The sequence below is a fragment of the Protopterus annectens genome, chromosome 2.part1 (assembly GCF_019279795.1).
Source record: "Protopterus annectens isolate FY-2018-M chromosome 2.part1, PAN1.0, whole genome shotgun sequence".
In the NCBI taxonomy this organism is placed as follows: domain Eukaryota; kingdom Metazoa; phylum Chordata; order Ceratodontiformes; family Protopteridae; genus Protopterus; species Protopterus annectens.
This window is the reverse complement of record NC_056729.1, coordinates 1,525,117,841-1,525,138,075: the sequence shown is the minus strand read 5'-3', so window position 1 is coordinate 1,525,138,075 and position 20,235 is coordinate 1,525,117,841. Positions and strand designations below refer to the sequence as shown.

The following is a 20,235-nucleotide window of genomic DNA, read 5'->3' as shown; positions in this document are numbered from 1 at the left end:
GCTGCTCATGAACCATGTGAACTCACTATGTATGTGCATAACCCTAAGAAAACAGACAGCATACCTTTTCAATAAATGAAAACACTCCATCATTGTTCTACTTACATTTTTTTCAGCATTCCACCATATTGCCATTCTCACATAGCTCCAGCATTATTACATAAAAACTTTGGAGTTGCGGATTCTCTTTCTTCATCCCATTCAACACAGTTTTCTTCTCAGTAATGTTTAACATTATCGCACTTTACCTTTCCTCACAACAACACAATCCATCTTGAGCATCACTTCCCATTAATACTACATTACTGATAATATTTTTATAAATGTCATTTTCACCATACCTAAACCATCTGCATCTATGTATGTATGTATATATATATATATATATATATATATATATATATATATATATATATATATATATATATTGTGTTTTTTTTTTCATTTTTAGTTTCCTCACTTTAACACTCATACAAAATTCAATGTTGGACTCAGTGGTTCTATTTTATATTCCCCTCTTTGTACATATTCTTTTCCTTACACTACCATTCAGCATTAGCCAAATAACTGATACCCATGTGTTTCTTTTTCCCGTTTAGAATATCATCTGTTCACCCCTAACGGTCCTCGCACTTTCAATCCATCTTTCAAGCATTACATTGTCACATACTTTATCCATATCCAGGACTATCAAATGTTTTTCATGCCTTCATTGCTACCCACAAACTTCTTTTTTTTTACAATCCTTTCCTTTAGCTACCACTCCAGATGCCTTTTCTATGTCTTTCACCATATATCCTCCCACCTTCTTTTGTACAGACTTGGCCAATAATTTATCAAAAGTATTCAGCACAGTTATTGCTACCAGTTTTGTTGTTCCCCATGGCTCCCTTCTCCTCATATAACCTTACAATCCTGTAACATACCTTATTATTATTTTCATAGTGTTCATAAATGACTTCCCAGTACCATAGTGAAAAGGTGCAACTACTACTTTCTCCACATTAACAATACCTATAATCTAGTCTACCTTTATTTAACATACTATCAACCTTAACCTTGATCTCTGTCATTCTTTTCCTTATGAACTTTTATTCTATTAGTCTAGGACCGGCCCTTATATTTCTCTATTTCATTCCCTACTAACCGACCAAAAGCTTTTCATCTTCCCTTATCACTTTGTGGTTTTCACAAACTTTATCATACATATCCTCCAAACACATTCTAAGAAATATCCTTCCTTTTCTTGTTTTCTGTCAAAAATGAGACACATTCTCCTTTTTATGGCCGTCCAAAAACATCAGTTATGCCATGTCCTCAGGTTATCCTCAGGGAAAACTGGTTATCCAGATGAAGATGGCTTCCTGATTCATGTGCTTCACCTAAAAGAAGCTTCTTTTCAAATCTCTTTTCCTTAGTATTAGATGGACAACTTCATGTGAAAAACTGAAACAGTAATAACTATGCATCATCAGTGCTAAGGAATTTACACTGTACATGATTCTTCTGAAGCAGAACGGATTATCTTCTGAAGCAGCCAGCGTGAGAAATGATCTTGGTTCCTGGAGGAAAGTAGTAAGATCTCAAGAAGAATATCTATAAATGCATTTTAGATCTATGACAGTATATTAACAAAGCTTTACTTACGTAAAGGACACAAGAAAATGCAGAATGCATAACAATCAATGGTATACCTGAAAGGCTTGAAGACAGAGATGTAATGTAGTTCTTGGATTCACAATTTATGTTACTCCTAGGCCACCATATTGAGATTAATTGAAAGTGAATAGAGAACATCAAGCTAATAAGCTTCAGAAATTCAAACCAAGCAGAGAAATGAGTGCATATTACATTTGACAAGGAAAATGCACTGGATGCTTTAAAAGGTGAGAGAATTATAGCTTCTACCATTGTAAAAGCACCAGTTCATTTACATAAAAAGTACTCATATGAAGTTTGTAAGTTGAGAAAACATTTTAAGACATTATTGTAGAATATAGTGTAGGAAGGACCTACAATGAAGCTCTGGGTTTCTTGGAAAGGAAATAGATTTGCCTTTAGAAAATGTAATGGTGCTCTCTGCTATAAATATAATTGTGCTCTGCTGTTTCAGTGAAACTAGTGGAGATATTGTGAGATGCAAAACATGAAGAATCATGGAAGGAACAAAGGTAAAGCACGAAAGCTCTAGAGAAAGCAGTGTTAAGGCAGTTAAATGTCCAGTAAAACTCCATTCACTTAATGAGTGCTGTATGTTGTAGCATGGATAGTAATGCCATGAACAAAGCAATTATTAATGCACAGGAAGTTGTTGAGTGACCAGAAGTAGGAAGAGTTAGAGCAGCAAAAATACAGAGATACCTCTCATGGCAGAAAAGAAATAGAAAGGGCAAGGGTAGAGTTAGAAGGGCTGCAGAAGAAAATGGAGTCATATCCAGACAAGGTACCATATTGGTAGAAGACCAGTGAGAGAATAAACAGAAGGATGGTACAGACATTATGATATGAGCCTGAAACACACCTCTCAACTTATTTCCTAAAAAATTCTGGACAAAGTAAAAAATGCTTGCGAGATATGGGGCCAAACTAAAGAACATTTTTTGTCCAAACACTTTTTATTGAAGACATTTTACAATAATAACAAACCATAAAAGATAAAAACAGAGGATACAAAAAAAAACTATTCTAAAAGATAAATTCCCTCATTTAACAAAGAAAGACATAGTATTTACAAAAGATCCCACGTGGACATAGCATTTGTTAAGAAATGTTTAAGTAATAGTCTAATTCACTTGAAAGTTAATTAACAACAGCGTATTCATCTACTTGCATTTTCCGAACAATAGGATGTATGAAACTCTAATTTGAAGCATTATTGACTGATTATAATCCTTAGTGATTTATCAGAAAATCAAATATTTTTTTGAGGGACAGGGAAAAAATATAAAACCAGGGACATTCAAAAAAATTCTGAGGCATGGTCTGAAATGAGTTTTGCTAGGGTAAGTGTGGAGCTAAACCCAAGTCTGATAAATAAACATAAAAACTTTCTAAAGGAAATGAGAAGAAGCAATGCCCCAGCATTGATAATATCCTCTCTGTTGTCTTTCTTTTATTCACAGCCATTTGTAAATATAGCAAATGAGCAAGATAGACTAAGTTGATAGAAGCAATGAATCCTAAAAGAAAGTGAAGAGAAGCATCCATGGATCAGCATGTATGCTGAGATACCATCTAAATGGCTGCTGCAATGGCTTGTAACTATGGATGGCAACATGGTGAAGATTTCTTCAAGGAGGCGTCTGCAGTGAGTATCATGTGATCATGTCAATTTTCTGGCTATGGCAAATGGCTACCAACTGGGAGTGCTCGTAGCATTTCCTGCTTGCTATCATGCCCTGATGAGACCCAGAAATATGTCTTCCAGGAGGTAAGTCACTCTTTATTGTTATTCTTTGAAAGGCATCAGGAGACTGCTCTGAAGTGGTGCAGATGATGTGGAGAACAAGAGAATAATGACATCATAGTAGTACTGTACCATTGCACAGTGGGCTGCAAAAGTTATGCTTTGTTTTGGGTCTTTTCTGTGAACTGACATGTTCTGCGTACTACAGTGCTGCATTAGGGGCTTCTGCAATCTGCAGTTTGTTGTTTTTTGAATGAGATGTTAAACCAAGGTCCAATCTGCTTGAGTTAGTGGTAGCTCAGGTGGATGTAAACAATTCCATATGACACCTATTGAAAAAAGTTGGGGAAGTTACCTGATGCCCTAGTTAAATTTCCTCTCAGATTATAAATAGCACTTTGAGTCTGTCTTGAAAAGAGGCCACTAGCTTAGTGGGACTAACCTCATCAACAAAGGATAAAAAAAAGAAAAAAAAGGAAACTTAGCAAATCAATTTTGATGCTATAACACATTTAAACAATATATTACAATGAACTCCTAGGGAAAGCACACAGATATAACAACTCTCATGGTAATACACTTTACTCCATCTTTATCTCAATTAACTTCTACAGTAACACAACTCAAAGCACTCCATAATTTTAAGCTGTCCCTCAAATCATATCCTCTTTGATAACAATATATGCTCACCCCATAAGTAGAACTTAGTGTGCCAACCAACTTATCCATCAGCTTTACCATCTGTTCACAGTATAACATTTAGACTGCTAAAACCATCTCCCCATCTCTATAAACGGAATCAGTTGTTCACAGTACAACATTTACACCACAAAAACCATCTCCCCATCCTTATCAAATGAACCAGTTGCTCACAATGCAGTATTTAGACTACTAATTTCCCCTCCCCATTTCATACCCATTTTAGTGTATCCTGATGTAATACTACAGCACTAGTGGTATGTAACCAGTAAGAGACTGAAAAAAGGCAAATTTGCAAATGCAGTAACTATTTGTTTGTAAACTTGTCCTATCAGAAGTGAAACGCTTGAAATGTCTAGAAGTGACTATTAATGCTAAAGAAAATATTTGTACATGGTATCTGACAAAAATGAAAGCTATATAACATTTGACATGCACAAACACTAACATGAATGATGAATGACCTTTTCAAACTATGTAACCCCTACTTTCTCTGAATTAATCAGTTGCTATTACTTCTGTTAAGTGCATGTCTGGATCTCATAATTCTCTCTAAATGTCTGTAATTTGTTTGTTTTACAATCTAAATCAACTTTTATTACACCTGCAAATATTTGCTTTGATCTTGTAATTTCTGTATTTCTGCCTTTAATATGTCAAGCTTTTCTTCTTGGGCTTTCACTGAAAATGAGTGAATAATCCAGTCAGACATTTCCAATCAACAAATGCAAATATATATATATATATATATATATATATATATATATATATATATATATATATATATATATATATATAAATAGCTACTGTTATGTCTGACTAAGCATTTCTATGCACAGTAATCCTGATGCATCTGGCAACACAAGCTCAAAAGGACAATTTTGTTCAGTCACGGTTTCCTATCCTATGTCCCCAAGATGACAAACAACTACATATTATGAAATGTGGCAAACATCTACAGTATTATGAAATTTGCTATCAGCTCAGTTTCACCATTTGCTTGTGTTTTCTGCAACTAGATGGTGGAAGGTAGAGTTGGCTATGTGCAGGGTTTTGGCTATTAGTTTATATTAATGTTTAAACCCTGGAAGAAGGTAGAGGGCAAAACATGTAAGAGGAGAAAGGAAGGGATATGGTGAAAGAAAGATGTTAAAGAAGAGTATAAAAAGTGAGTAGTTAAAAGTGGAAAGGGAGCAATTCAAGAGAGAACTAGAGGAACACATGGTTCACAGTTTACTAGTAGAATAATGGAGTTGCAAAGGGAGTAACGGCTGAATATGAATACTGTTGGGGAGTTTACATCTTTCAGATGAGGCAAGTGATGGTCTGATGTGCGTGAAAATGGGGTGGAACTTCTATAATAATATAAATGAGAGGAGAGGAGAATTATCTATATGCTAAAGTTGCACCTCAATAGTGAACATTATTCTGATGGAATTATATCAAAATACAATAACTATCTGGAACCCTTTTATTCATAAAACACTCTAGTTAGCATTTTACTATCATATCATATAGGTAATGGATTAATATTCAGGGATCCTTTAGGCTATTCCAGAGCTCACTATTCCAATAACTCTCCAGCAATTTTTTGCTTAAGTGGACTAATTTTAACAAATGGTTAGTGGAAATACATTCATTAAATTCTGGAGTCTCATTGGCTTCAGTCTGCCTCAAAAAGTCACATACAGTTATATGTATCACTTGAAATAAGAAACACACTTTAGAAATATGGTATAGCTATAGCAGATGAGGTGAACTTTCCATCAATAGCTCAAAGCAAAAGATGCCAAGGAATATAAAAATGTTCTCTGTTCTCCATAGAAAATCACTGACTGCACATTTTCTAAGTGTGCACTGGCAGTGATTCCCCTTCTAATGTTCACTGTTCTCCATAGTAAATCACTGAGTGTGAATTTTCTATGTGTGCGCTGGCAGTGATTCCCCTCCTTAGAGATTTTTCCCTTTATTGACTTGGTATGAGGACTTTGTATTGAAATGTTGCACTCGTAATGCTGAGTACTGACACAGCCCTTCTTGTTTACTAATATTTTTGCATGCTCTTGCCATCTGTACCCTGATGTGGTAGACAAGCCCTGTACACCCACATAACTTATACATACCAACTCCAAGATCTCTAATGTCTCAGATAAAAGGGAGTATGTTTGAGAAATGGCCACCTCAGACTAAGTAAAATTAAATCCATTTTTTCAGCCATTCAATTTCAGCATTATGGGACTTGCTAAAGCACATCCTGACATTTCAATTGGTTTCCTGGTGTGACTCTACAGTTGGAATATGTAAGTTTGGAGTCCTCTGCAAAAACAATTGTACTTGACTTTTTTACCTTTGTGAGTTTAGGGCATTCTTTTTCAGCATTTCTGATGCTCTCAGTTTTGATATTTAATGTTTCACAGTAGAATCACTAAACATATTACCTTTTGAGTATTAACAGTCTGAAAATAATGCAAAAAATATATGTTTTGTTGTAGCATGTCAGAATGCATCAGACATTAACAGATCATGCTGGAGAGACAGATATGTCTCCCAGAGACTGATGCTTCTCTGGAACAGAGGTCCTCACTGACCCTATTCAAACGCAACCTAGATAATTGGACGGGAGACTGCAAATTCACCCCTGGGTTGGCACCCATACCCCTCATGGACATGGGTAGCTGGTGTTGATCACAAACCAACTCTGTTCATAAATTCATTCTGCGACCTATCCAAAAAAAGAACAAATGGAGGTACTTGGGATTAACATGGCTAGGGCTGCTAGTCTAGGAACCTCTTATGAACCTATAAACCTATATTTATAGATTTATGCAACTTACAGTGCATAAATATTCTTGTATTTACTGTAATAATCTGCTTAATTTGATTTTTGAAGTAACTTTTTAAACTGTTTCCTTTCTGATAAACACAGGAAGGCCTAGTGCTGCCTACTTTAACTAAGTCTTTACTCTTCTCATTATTTAAAAACAATGACTTTTCATTTGTGCGTTTGATGAAGATTATGACTGATGTCTTCATTTTATAGTGATGTGTATCCTCAGAGCATTTTTAAAACACTTCACATTTGGCAAAGTAGGAAGAATAAATATTTTTATTAAACAAGAGAACTAGTGACTCATCAAATGCTTTCCAGGTTACTCAAATATCTGTTGTTTCACAATAACTTGTTAAACAAGGATATATAAATAGGCGTCATTGTGATGTTATAAAATGTGTTGTAAGATACAAGAAGAGAACATGTTCTCCTGTAAAACTTCACTCTGACATAAGAATATTTAGCTGTTGGAGATTTAGATCATAGAAATAATATAAAATAACTAAAGGGCCTATGTGGTACAAGACAGCAACTATCTAACTTGCACTTTCATTTACTTAGACAGCATCGACAATTGATTCTCTTACACAGTAGCCACGTGTCTTGCTACTAAGGCATAGCTTAGCTATTTGAATCACTCATACACTGTATACTAACTGGATAAACTCCAGTCAGTTCATATCAGTAGACATTTGTGTGCTGAGAAAGCTGTTTCCGTTTTGTAATTTTAAAAAGTGTGTATGAATGGAGACTTCATATTTGAAATGCAATTAACATCACAAATGCCAGTGCATATATTACAATGTTTTTAATATTTAATGATTTATGATGTCAGAGTCTGAGGTCGATTTTCAGTGTATTAGGATAGTTAAATATTCTTTATGAAACCAAGATAACTTTCTTCCTCTTCTAAGGATACTTTTCTAAAATACTGCCAGTAATACTTAAGTAACATGTGATATGCTATTGGGCAAACATGCTTCTGTAAGAAAGGCATTATCTTGGTTAAGTGCTACTCATATAAAACATTGCCTAACTCAACAAATTCTAATCATGTGTATCTATTTCTTCAGAACATCATAATGAGGATTCACCCATGCAATTCTTGTTTTGAAGTGGAAGCAAATGCAGAAATCTAGGATTGATTAGCATCATTCAATTTAAGAGACAAAAACTTAATGAAAATATTCTTAATTTTATTTTTTCCCTTTCTTGAATTATTATTCTGTACAAAAGTGATTTGTTTATAGTCCATTTGATGAAGAATAACATGAAAAATGTATCTGCCAGGAGTATATTAGCAATGTGGCAATATTATCTTATGAATACTCTGGACTGGATTATTGGAGGACAAGTGAGAGAAATTCCTTTACTTAATGAATTTTTTGTATGATAATATACGTTCTCACTGGCTTAATGGTTACAGTGTCTACCTCCCTGACACAAGGTGTAGATTTGATTCTCACCATTAAAAGGGAAATAGGCTAGACTTAAAATGGCCTGCAAGGGCAGCTAGTCTAGTACTTTTCTAGGAATACAAAAACCAGTGTAGGAAGTGCTGAACTCCAATAAATATCCAGAAAATCCCAAAAGGCAGGTTCCAATAGATTTATTTAACGAAGGTAAAATCCACATTCAACACGTTTTCGTCCACACTGTGACTTCTTCAGATAAATGAACATAGTATAATAGAGGTCTTTTATACTAAATAATACAATCATTCAATTATCAATCATTATTACGTTTCTAGATTTAAAGAAACAAAGCACAGAAATCCTAAATAGACATAGAAGTGTGGTTTCGAAATTGGTATATACAAATACAAAATAATAAAAATTAATATATAAAGTTTTTTGAAAAAACTTTACTAAAAACAATATCAAGTTAAAAAATTGTATATATAAACTTTGTGAATAAAAAACATATAATATTAAACATATACAGTTTTCTAAAAATGTATTTATATACAACATGCCTTTAACTTTAATAAAGGCATGATAGAGGTGTAATCATTGAGACCTGGTTCCCTGTAAGACTCGAGCCATATTTGCCAATAAGTTTCTTGATATTCTAAACAGGTTTCCCATGGTCCACCCCTATGGTCCTTAAACACTGTTTCTAAAACTAGAAACTGAAACTTAGCAGTAGGGCAGGTATTGAGATGTCTGTAGAGAGCATTTTTAGAATTTGCTTTTTGCATCTCATATACATGTTCATAAATTCTCCTTTTGAGTGTGCGTTCAGTTTTTCCCACATAGAATGCGGGACACACCAAACAGACAGCCAAATACACTACCCCCTGTGCATTGCAATTAGAATACCTAGTAGATCTAATATATCTGTTTCTAGCTACTAGAAAAAATACATCACTGTGTAGGACATATTGACACTGATTACAAGAGCCACATCTATACGTGCCCGGCCTTTTGTTAGATTTATAACGTGACTGAAATTGTTGTTCTAACAAATTTTTCATGTTTCTACCCCGTTTAAAAACTATTCCCACATTCTTATTTTTAAGTTTTTCCAAATCAGTAATTTCTCTAAAATTTTCCCATTCTTCCATAATAATGTTTCTAATACTTCCTGAATTAGCACTATATTCAGTAATAAAGGCCTTGTTGAAATCAGTTTTAGATTCAGTAGTATCATTAGTGCAACAAAGGCCTCTAGTACTCAGAATGGGTTTGTATTTTCCTGTTCTACTCAGTAAAACTTCTTCTCTAATATGAGAAAGTAGTTCATATGGATAACCCCTATCTGAAAACATTTGAATGAGTTTGTCACATTCTAAAGAGTAATCTGCATCATCAGATGTCATACGGGACAATCTAACTAGTTGTCCCTTTACAATGCCCCTCTTTTGATGCAATGGATGACTACTTTGGAAATGAACATAACTGTTGGAAAAAGTGGGCTTTCTGTATATATTGGATCTAAATGTACCCATTTCTGTCAAGAGAAACATCAAGATATTCCACCCTTTTCTCCTGTATGTGATGGGTAAAGGTAAGAAACGAAGTAGTTGTAGCTAAATATTCCATAAAGGGATCAATAGCCTCCACTGGGCCAGTCCAAAAAATGCAGATGTCATCCAGGAACCTGAAATAAGCATTCCAGTGTTCTTTAAAGACACTGTTGAAAACGAATTTCTTTTCCCACACTGATAGAATTATATCTGCATATGTGGGGGCACAATTGGCCCCCATAGCGACTCCTTTGGTCTGTTGGAAATATTCACCTGAAAAATATATAAAATTATTTTTCAAGACTAACTCCATAAGATGCAGTGTTAAGGCAATATCATTGGCATTGACATTAGGACACGTGACTAAGGCTTCCTCCAGCCAGGCCAGTCCAGTGTCATGCGGAATGACAGAGAATAAATCCACTACATCTATGGTCAAAAATTTTAGATTTGAAACTAATAATTCAGGAGTAATGTTTTTCAGGAATTCCCAGGAGTCTTTGAGTAAATGGCTGGCCCTGGGCCAAAGCTTTTTGAACTTCCAATCGAGAAATTTGGAAAGGGGTGACATTTTAGAGCCCTGTGCTGCAACAATAGGCCTGAGGGGGGGATTTTGAATATGCTTATGTACCTTAGGTACCCTGAAAATAGATGGTACCCTTGGATATGGATTATTCAAGAAAGTGTAGGTGCCAAAGTCAATGACATCTGAATCTAGGAATTGCTTAATAACTATGTTGATTTTCATATGTGCGATGTTAATTTCATTGAGAGAAACAGTAGAATATCTGGAATCGTTATTCAATAGGGCTGACATTTTGCCATCATATAAGATCCTATCCATGATGACAGTGCCACCCCCCTTATCCGGTTCCATAACCCTGATATTTGTATTGTATCCTAAGTCATATAACAAATTGCTTTCTGGGACAGTCAAATTAGCCTGGTATCCACCTGTTTTGAAATAATTCCTGATTTTCATTTCCAGCCTAGTCTCCAAGTTTTTAAGCTGAGGATGTAAGGGTGGATTGTATGTACTAGGCCTCTTGGGAATATTAGATGGCTCAAAATGATCTGTCCCTAACAAATTTTCTAAATTAAGTTTTCTAATGAAAAGCTTTAATTCCATAATGACCTTGGTGATGTTACTGTTTCTCCGAGGTATGTACTTAAACCCTTTAGTAAAAAGGTGAAAAAAGGTGTCCGTAATCTCTAAATTACTATAATTGTAAATAGAATACCCGTCTCTGCTAAAAACATGTCCATGTTCATCATGGCATACCAATTGGGTAGTTATATTTCTTCTTGCCAAAATTGAGTTTGGTACTGATTCATGTTCCTGTATTGGCCCCCCCTCCCCCTCCCCCTCCCTCGGTAAGGGTGGTGAACTGGCGAAAAATGATCTTCATTATTGGAATTACGTTGATTACGTATTCTCTCTGATCTCCTGGGCAAAGGATCAAAGTCACTGTTCTGTACTCTATCTTCTATAAATTCATCTAGATCTACACCAGGTTCTGTATGAGTAACCACAGAAGAACGTTTGTAAACCTGTCTGTTGTTTTTAGGAGGCATAGGATACTGACTTCCGTCCTGATATTCAATGATATCCCTATGTAATTTCTTATACTTCCTGTTCAAAATATCATTGCATCTGTTATCAACTTTTTTTCTAATATCATAATATTTCTGCTTGTTAACACCAACATTAAATAAAATGTCGTTAACAATACACTGGTGAAAAGACTCGATGTCATTGTTTAACAATGCAATGTCTCTGTTATTTTGATGTATAATAGCCTGAACAATGTCCAGCCCGCATTTGTCAAAGGCACTGATCAGTTCAGAGTGAAATTCGGATCCTGCTACCACATTTTCTAGGAATCTAATGCATCGTTTGGTTCTTGAAACATATAATCATACAGATACTTAAAACAATTTATTTCTCCTTTGAAAGAGTATTGGTTAATTATCACATATAATTAGCACTAACTGAAACAACTGAGTTTGCCTTAAGATTGTCACAGCCTGATTAAGGACATAATAAAGTTAATATATTATTAATAAAATGGAAAAAAAGAGTTCATTTGCACAATGAAAATAGCATAGAACATGGGACTGGAGTCAAGGAATAAAAATAATGTGCAGTTCAGAGGAAGGATGTCTGGAAACACCTGCATTGATGGAATTGATGGATCAACATGAGCCAAATGTGTATGAGGAAGTAGGTTGGTGTACTATGGAAAACCCTATGCTGAGAGAGGCAAAAGAGGAGGTGAAGACACATAAATCAGGAAAAGGAACTGCTGGAGTATTGAAAGTTGTTGACAGTAGTTTGGGGATATGCTTGGCTAGTGAAATATCTGGTTTTAAAAAGCATGCCCCTTTAACAGTGTGTTGATGTGAACAGTAAGAAAACATTTGCCTCTGCAGAAATGGTAAACAAAAGACAAGAACAATTGCTGTGTTTTACACTATGACTAATGCATGGACAACAAAACCAGAAAAGAAGACTGGCTGTAAGAATAAAAAGAGCAGTGAATTAATAGGTATGATATTATGGAAAGTATCATTTTACCTTTGGGGTTTAATGTACAGGATATAACAGCATTAAGAAAATCATGAACATAAGACTTTTGTGAGGGTACATTTGAAACTTTTACTTTGCTTGAAGGATGTATGAATATAGTGGAGAAAAAGAGTTCATTAGCACCATAAAATGAGTGTATTGTTCAGAATTTTGGTCTGCAGTTATGGAAGAAATGAAATGCAATTTTCAGAGCACTGGACATAGAGGAAATTGAGTTAAATATATTTTTCTGTTTGTCTATAATGGGTCTATATCACTTTATTAAAATATGTATTTATCACATACATATTCATCGAACACTCTTCTTCTTCTTCTTTTGGATTTTCCCGGTTAGGGGTCACCACAGCAGGTGACCTGTCTGCTCATGATTGGCAGTGGAGTTTTACAGTGTGGAGTTGCCAGCCCAGCACCCAACCTTCCACAGAAGGCACACACATGCACACACTCACACCTAGGGCCAATTTGGATTGTCCAATCCACCTACAGCATGTCTTTGGGATGTGGGAGGAAACCAGAGCATTCAGAGGAAACCCATGTGACCACAGGGAGGACATGCAGACTCAGCACAAAAGGCACCCCAGCCAAGGATCGAACCAGAGAACCTCTAAACAGTGAAAATCATTTCACAAACCTCACACTTTTTTCCAGCGTTAGGAACCACTCACCAACTAGCACTGTGGAACACATACTGCACTAAAATCAAACCCACCCAAGTGAGGGGCTTTGTCTCCCCACACCCCACAATGGGGGAGCTTTGCTCCACATCCCCCTAACTCTCTCTCTCTCTCTCTCTATATATATATATATATATATATATATATATATATGTATACCAACTCTGAGATTGCACTACTGTGGGGAAAAGGGCAAAGTTGCAGTGATGGCTATGTGCTCCCTAACCTTGGGAAAAATTCTGAGGTTTGCTTAAATGATTTTCACTGTTTAGTGTTCATTGAATAGGTATTCAATGAATACGTATTTCGATTAAATGATATATAGCCATTTATAATAAGGTGGATGATGTTAAAGGTGCATGAAGTTAAAACAAGTTAAAAGAAATAGAAAATAAAAGAAATGTTTGGACAGGGGATTGGAGGTATGGCTGATTCTATATGAACATGAAGAAAAAATACAGCATATTTCAAATATAAAAACTACAAACAGGGAAATGGGGAACAGTAAGGTACTAGGGTCAACCTAAAGTATGCATTTTTAAAATTTTTTAAAAATTTTTGTGGGGATGACAGCCCCTTGATACAATACTGTAAAAAAAGAAGATGTGATCAGTTTGATGAAGATGGACATACCACTAAAACATGTAGCTTAAGTGCAGAAAATGAAGTTAATTTGGACATTTTCATTTGACTGTCCCATACTAAAAAAGGAAAAGTTAGAATTATAGAATATTTCAGAATAAAGACAACATGCTGATAATATAACTGGCAATATTGATGAGAAAGTGGCAGACATAACTGCTTAAGAAAATATTAATTAATATGGAGAAGAATTATGGGAATGAGGTAGAAATACTTTGGAAAGGAAACGCATTATGGTGCTATAAAGATACTCAGCACTAGGAAGCAAAGAAGGTAAAGACACATTTTCAGACAGGAAAAGAATAAGAACATTTTGGTAAATCAATTGGAGGAATGGTACCAAGAAGGAAAATAAAAAATAAAACCTGGAAATAAGAAAGATGCAAAAAATGAAAGGGATGACATAGTAATATTATCACTAAACATAAACAGCATTTGAAATATTAGTGGTTTAGTAGTGACTGAATGATGTAGAAATTATTATAGAGGTTATAAATTTGTAAGATATGAAATGTGTGAAAGAAGAAAAAAGAAAGCAAAAAATTACATGGGGTAGAAATTATGAATTTTCAGATCCTAACGTGATCTGACTTACAAGGACTAGAATATGGGATAACAGAGAAACAATAAAAGAAGGGAAAATAATAAAAAACATATTTACTGGAAAGATTGCTAAAACAGATGAGATGAAGAGGGAACATAATATTTTATAGGATCAACAAATTACAGTGAAAGTATATTACGAAAATTGGAAAGACTGAGGGAGTATCTACAAATAAAAATACAAGAAAATGATTTTGATTTTAGAAAAGAGTAAAGGAATGAGACAGTATACAATGAAATTATGAAAATACATGAAAAAGAAATTGGAATGAAATTATAAAAATTCATGAAAAAACAGAATAATGTATTGATGGAATAAGACAAATAGAAAGAGAGCTTTTAAAATAGAGAAAAGGTAAAATATCTTACTCAAAGGTTATTTTTAGAAGGAAAAGAAGTGTGACCATTGTTTGGGAAAAGAGGTAAAATAGAAGGAAGAATGGATGTGTCATGTTTGATGAAGAAGGAATATTAGATATACACAAAAAGAAATAATGCAAATTGTGGAAAAGTTTATGGGTATAATGTACTGAAAGGACATAGTACAAAAAGTATGGATTGTAAAAAAATATGAAGATGTTAAGAATTATCTAGAAAAAGAGATCCCTATTAGTGAAATGTAAGAAGCAATAAAAGAAATAAACGAAAATTCAGCACCAGAAATAGATGGGTTAGCTTATGAATATTATAAATATCTGAAGAAAAGTGAGAATTAATATTCTGTAAAATATTACATGAATGGATATTGAAAGGAATAACAGATACAGAGAATTGTGGTGGGGTAATTAAGTTTATATGGAACAACATTGAAAGGAAAGATAAACAAAATGGAGACTGTTAATCCCGGCAAGTACAGATTATGAAATCTTTATGAAGATAATACAAAAAAGACTGCAGAAAGTTTTTAGATGAAGTTATAAGAGAAGAGTTCTTCAAAATCCATAAGAAAGGTGAAGTATGTACAGTAAAAGAAGTAACAGGTATGGTTTTGAAATAATAAGGAAGCAAGACCAGTGATTCTACAGATATATTGGAAAGGAGAAACTGTATTAATCCTATAAATATAATATGAAATGCTGTGGGATGGATGGAAAGATGAAACAATCTGGATGGATGGAATGATAAAACAATTAGAAGAGGAGTTAAACAAGGATGTCCATTAAATGTGTTGTTTATGCCAGTAATTAATGAAATACTTAAACATGTTTGTGTGAAATGAAAGAAGCAACATTGGAGATGGGAATAAGAGTTCTAATAATACTTTTTTCTGTCATATGCAGATGATTTAGTGATTATAACAACACATGGATAAGTAAAGTGGTGGTACAAGTGGAAGAAAACTAGATTATAGTTAAATCAGGCAAAAATCAAAAGGTTGGTGAAACTGAGAAAATTAATGGAATATGTTATTCTAGGAAGGAAATAAATACACTAGGAGTGAAATGTGGACTCTATAAAATGTAATAGATCAGTGGAACATAATGCTGGAAGAAATAAAAAATAATGTTGTCATGGTGGAGAAGTTTTAATTTATCTTTTAACATAAAGTGCATATGTTAAATACATACACATTAGGGACACTAGCACATCTGTGGGTGTGTATTTTGTATTTGTTTATTGCTAAAATAAGGAAAGAGATGCTAGAAAATATTTCTTAAAATTTTATTTGGGGTTCACGACTCAATCTGTTAAAATGAGGGATGATATACAATAAAAAAGAAGGAGCATTGAATAAAAAATATATATGTAGTGAATTTATCATCTATTCATTTTTTCTGGGTAATGATACAGAAAAATACTATATGGTATGTTATCAGAAAGAAGTAAAATAATGTGTTAGCATGTTATAAAGGATAGAAGGAAAATATTCAAGAATGTTTATGATGCAGGGATTTCTTGTATAGAGTTATATTAAATACATTATCAGTTAAAATAATATGGAATATCAGTTATTCAAAGAAAAAAATGTGATGAATGCAATGAGGAAGAAACAGTAGTACATTGCTTTTAGAATGGTAAAATGAGCAGTTTTAGAGAAGTTTTAAAAATGAATATAAATAAGAAGGATTTAAAAATGTAATGATGGATATTATATATGTAAAATATAAAGTAAAATGTAAATTTAAAACTGAACATAATATTATTTGTAAATCTGGACATTATGGAAAAGAAGATGTGAATAATTATTCTATAATAAAAATAGAAATTATTAGAATACGTTAGATGAAATAAAAAAAAGATCTTTAGGATGAAGGGATAGGTACAGAGATGAAATTTTAGTCAATGCTATTGACTTAAAAATTAATAATTTTTGAAAAGATAAAAAAAAATGTCTGTAAATTATATGTTATGAATAAAAAATGACAAGATATATATTATGAATATGAATGTGTAAATAATGCATAGAGGTATAAATGAGAAAATATATGAGTATACCAACCTCTAGTCTTGTTGATCGGTGCATGGGATCTTTTATATCTGAGCTACCACCAACTCAAGGAGGTGTACCTCAGTTTAATGCCTCATCCAAAGGATGACAAATTCAGGAATGCAGCACCCCTTCAAGATGCACTGCAGTGTGAGTATTCCAGTCACCTGGAGTGGGAATAGAAACCACAGCCTTCTGCTGTTCCAGCACCAAAGGCAACTGGAATACCTGTTTTACCACTGACACTGCAGCATATAAAATATGTTAGATATAAGTAGGTTTTAAGTTTGGCATCTGACTCTATAGCCTCTAATCTAGACATCTAAACAAATACATGCTCTTAATTTGTTTTAATAGTTGTAGTAATACATTTTGAGTTAGGTTGTATTACTGTGTTAATTTTTGCTACTATATTAACTATAAACATATCATGTGTCCTCTATTCATTGCTGTAAAGAGCCAACAGACCTATACACTTACCCAGTTGTGAACCAAATGAATGAATGAATGAATGAATAAATAAATAAATAAATCAATATGAGCCATTGAATGATGCATGCACATAAATGAATAGGTTGACAGAATGAGAAGCAAAGCAGCTATAGTCTTATATCTAATGACGTTTTTATTTTAACAGCCTTCATAGCATCCTCCCAAGCCATATTACCACTACAGGACATAATTTAACAGTGAGTGTTCCACTGTTTTAGCACAATACTTAATGGTTAGTTGGAACTATTCTGTCATGTTTTACCATGCTGTATAAAACAATACTTTGGCAAGAATTTGGCATCAAAGTGCAATACTTATTTAAAAAGGGGATCCAACAGTTCATTAATCAAGCTATTTCAAGCAGACTACAAAATTTTAAGTATTTAACACACACACACACACACACACACACACACACACACACACACACACACACACACACACACACACTCAAAGAACCACCCCTCTCCACCCCATTCAAGAATTATAAAGTTGCAAGCATTTATATTTTGACAAAATCTTTGACAAAATTGTTAGTTTCCTTTTCTATTGTGGTAAACTTTCTCTTGGGACTGTCTTTTATATTACACGCTATACCAATGCTTATGGAACTATGTAGTAAGTCCTTCAGCTTTAACATTTCTGTCACATTGTTGTGAGCATTCTCATCTCTTCACTATATTACTAGAATTCCTATAAGAATCTTTGACAAAATTGTTACCTTCTTTTCTAAGTTGTGGTAAGCCTTCTCTTTGGATTGTCTTTTATATTAATATATGTGTCACTGATTGTCATATTGTATGGAGCTTTTCTCCCTAGCCCTCTGCTGAAAACAGGCAACCCTGCCTAGTTGGACTAACCCGGTAAACCAATGTAAAATAAATAAATAAACAAACAAACAAATAAATAAACAAACAAATAAATAAATAAATAAATATTTACTACAGAGGAAAATAATTTTCATCAGGAAATGTTTAATTCACATCCTAATACTGAAAAGGAAACATGGCACACCCAATGCACCTTACGTATTCAAGAACTTATCAATAATATAAGAATGCAACTACGTAGACAGAGTAAGAGCTGACAAAGAGATGCATGCATCATTTCTGTACTTATAACTGACACATTAAATGAGATCAGTCATTAGATTTCCTCTTAAAAGTAACTACTGTCTTTAAATTAAATCTGAAAGGTTGAGAATTCTGTAAGAAAATGAGATTACTATTAGATAAATGGATGAAGCCATAAAAAAGAAGGAAATTCAGTGACAATGCTATGTCCAGTAATAGAATGCATGCAATCTCTTCATTACTGTCTTCTCAACCAATTTATTTATTTATTGGCATTTGATTACTGGGACCCTCCAACCGCATAGGTGCCCATTTTCAGTGGAGGCCTGTGGAGATAATCTCCAAAGTATTCAAAAACATTTGGAGAACAAAAACAGTAATATAAAAACATCTACAGTTTAAATAACTATAACATAATATAAAAACATTGATTAAGAGTGAAAAGAAGGTTATGTCATAATTATCTAGAGCCAGGGGAAAGAAATTGATTGAAATTAGGAAGTGAATAAAGAAGGAGGAGTAAAGAGGTATAAGGTATAAATAGGTACTTGTTCATATTTAGGAATATAGTTTATACTGGGGTTGAGCAAGATCAGTGACACTTTTTGAATAGAAAGGATTTCAGAAAGGTTTTAAAGGAGTGTAGGGAGGGTGTTGACCAGATGGCTATAGGTAAGGAGTTCCAGGCCTTAGCAACATGGTATGAGTACAGACCATGTCCAGCAGGTTTGATAAGTTTGCTGACACAGAGAAGTGAAAATAGGGAGGAGGAAGAGCTAAGTACTGGCAAGTAATTTTAGTCACATTGCTAAGAGTGTTTGTATTTGCAGGCTGAATTTAAGATTATCATGCACTATCATCCCTAATAATTTGCTATGAAAGGGACTTCAGTTGTTGTATTTTTAAGACAGAATATTTTTTGTTTTATTTTTTTTTCATTAAAGAGCAGTTTTTTTTCTCAAAATTTCTTTTTTATTTTTCAAATACATTTGAATGAATTCCATAGTATTTATACATAACTATGTACACTATTTACATTATCCTGACACTATAACAGATGTTAATGTATACAGTTACATTATAAGTATGTCCAATCCATTATCAGAGTGTCTGATAAATTATTGTATAGTGTCAATATACAATGCAAGTGTCAAGGGTTGTTGATAAATGGTTTTGGATAAGTTCTTAGTTCTTTAAATTTAATTTCCAATAATGCTGTGGTCTTCAGTAAGCCGTAGAAGTCTTCCAAAGTTGGTATTGTGTTTGTATTCCATCTTCTTGTTATACACTTCCTTGATATTGCAAGTATAGTCCATACTAGGTACATGTTTGACCTATTCAAATGAGGACCTTCATTCACATTTAATAATACAAGATCTTTAGTTAAATAAAATGATTCATTAAATAAAGTTTGTAGAACGGTATTAATACCATTCCAAAATGGCTTAATTTTAATACAATCAAAGAAAATGTGGTTCCAATCTGCATTGTGTACTTTCCCACATCTCTTAACATATTCCTTTTATGGATAAACTCATTTTACTGATTCTGTCTGGGGTTAAGAATGCCCTGTGCAAGCATTTCCAATTAAAAACTTTCCAGTATTGTGTAAAGTATGTATATTTTATCGATAATAAGATATTTGTTTTAATATCTTCAGTTAACTGTATTGAGTGTCCTTTTGTTATATATTTTCAATATGAGGTTTTGGGTGTTGTTTTATAGTTTATCAATATTTTGTAAAATTTTGAAATACTGTTTCCCATGTCAAAGTCATTATATATGATTTCATGTATGCATTTTGTAAATTTAGATATTTCTTTAAATGAA

The 20,235-nt window shown here is 33.6% G+C and overlaps 1 protein-coding gene across 3 annotated transcripts in view; it reads right to left on the bottom strand.

Moving 5' to 3' along the window:
- MMEL1 (membrane metalloendopeptidase like 1) overlaps positions 1-20,235 on the bottom strand; it is a 1,737,390-nt gene that overhangs the window by 871,216 nt on the left and 845,939 nt on the right. The gene's annotated exons all lie outside the window — the stretch shown is intronic.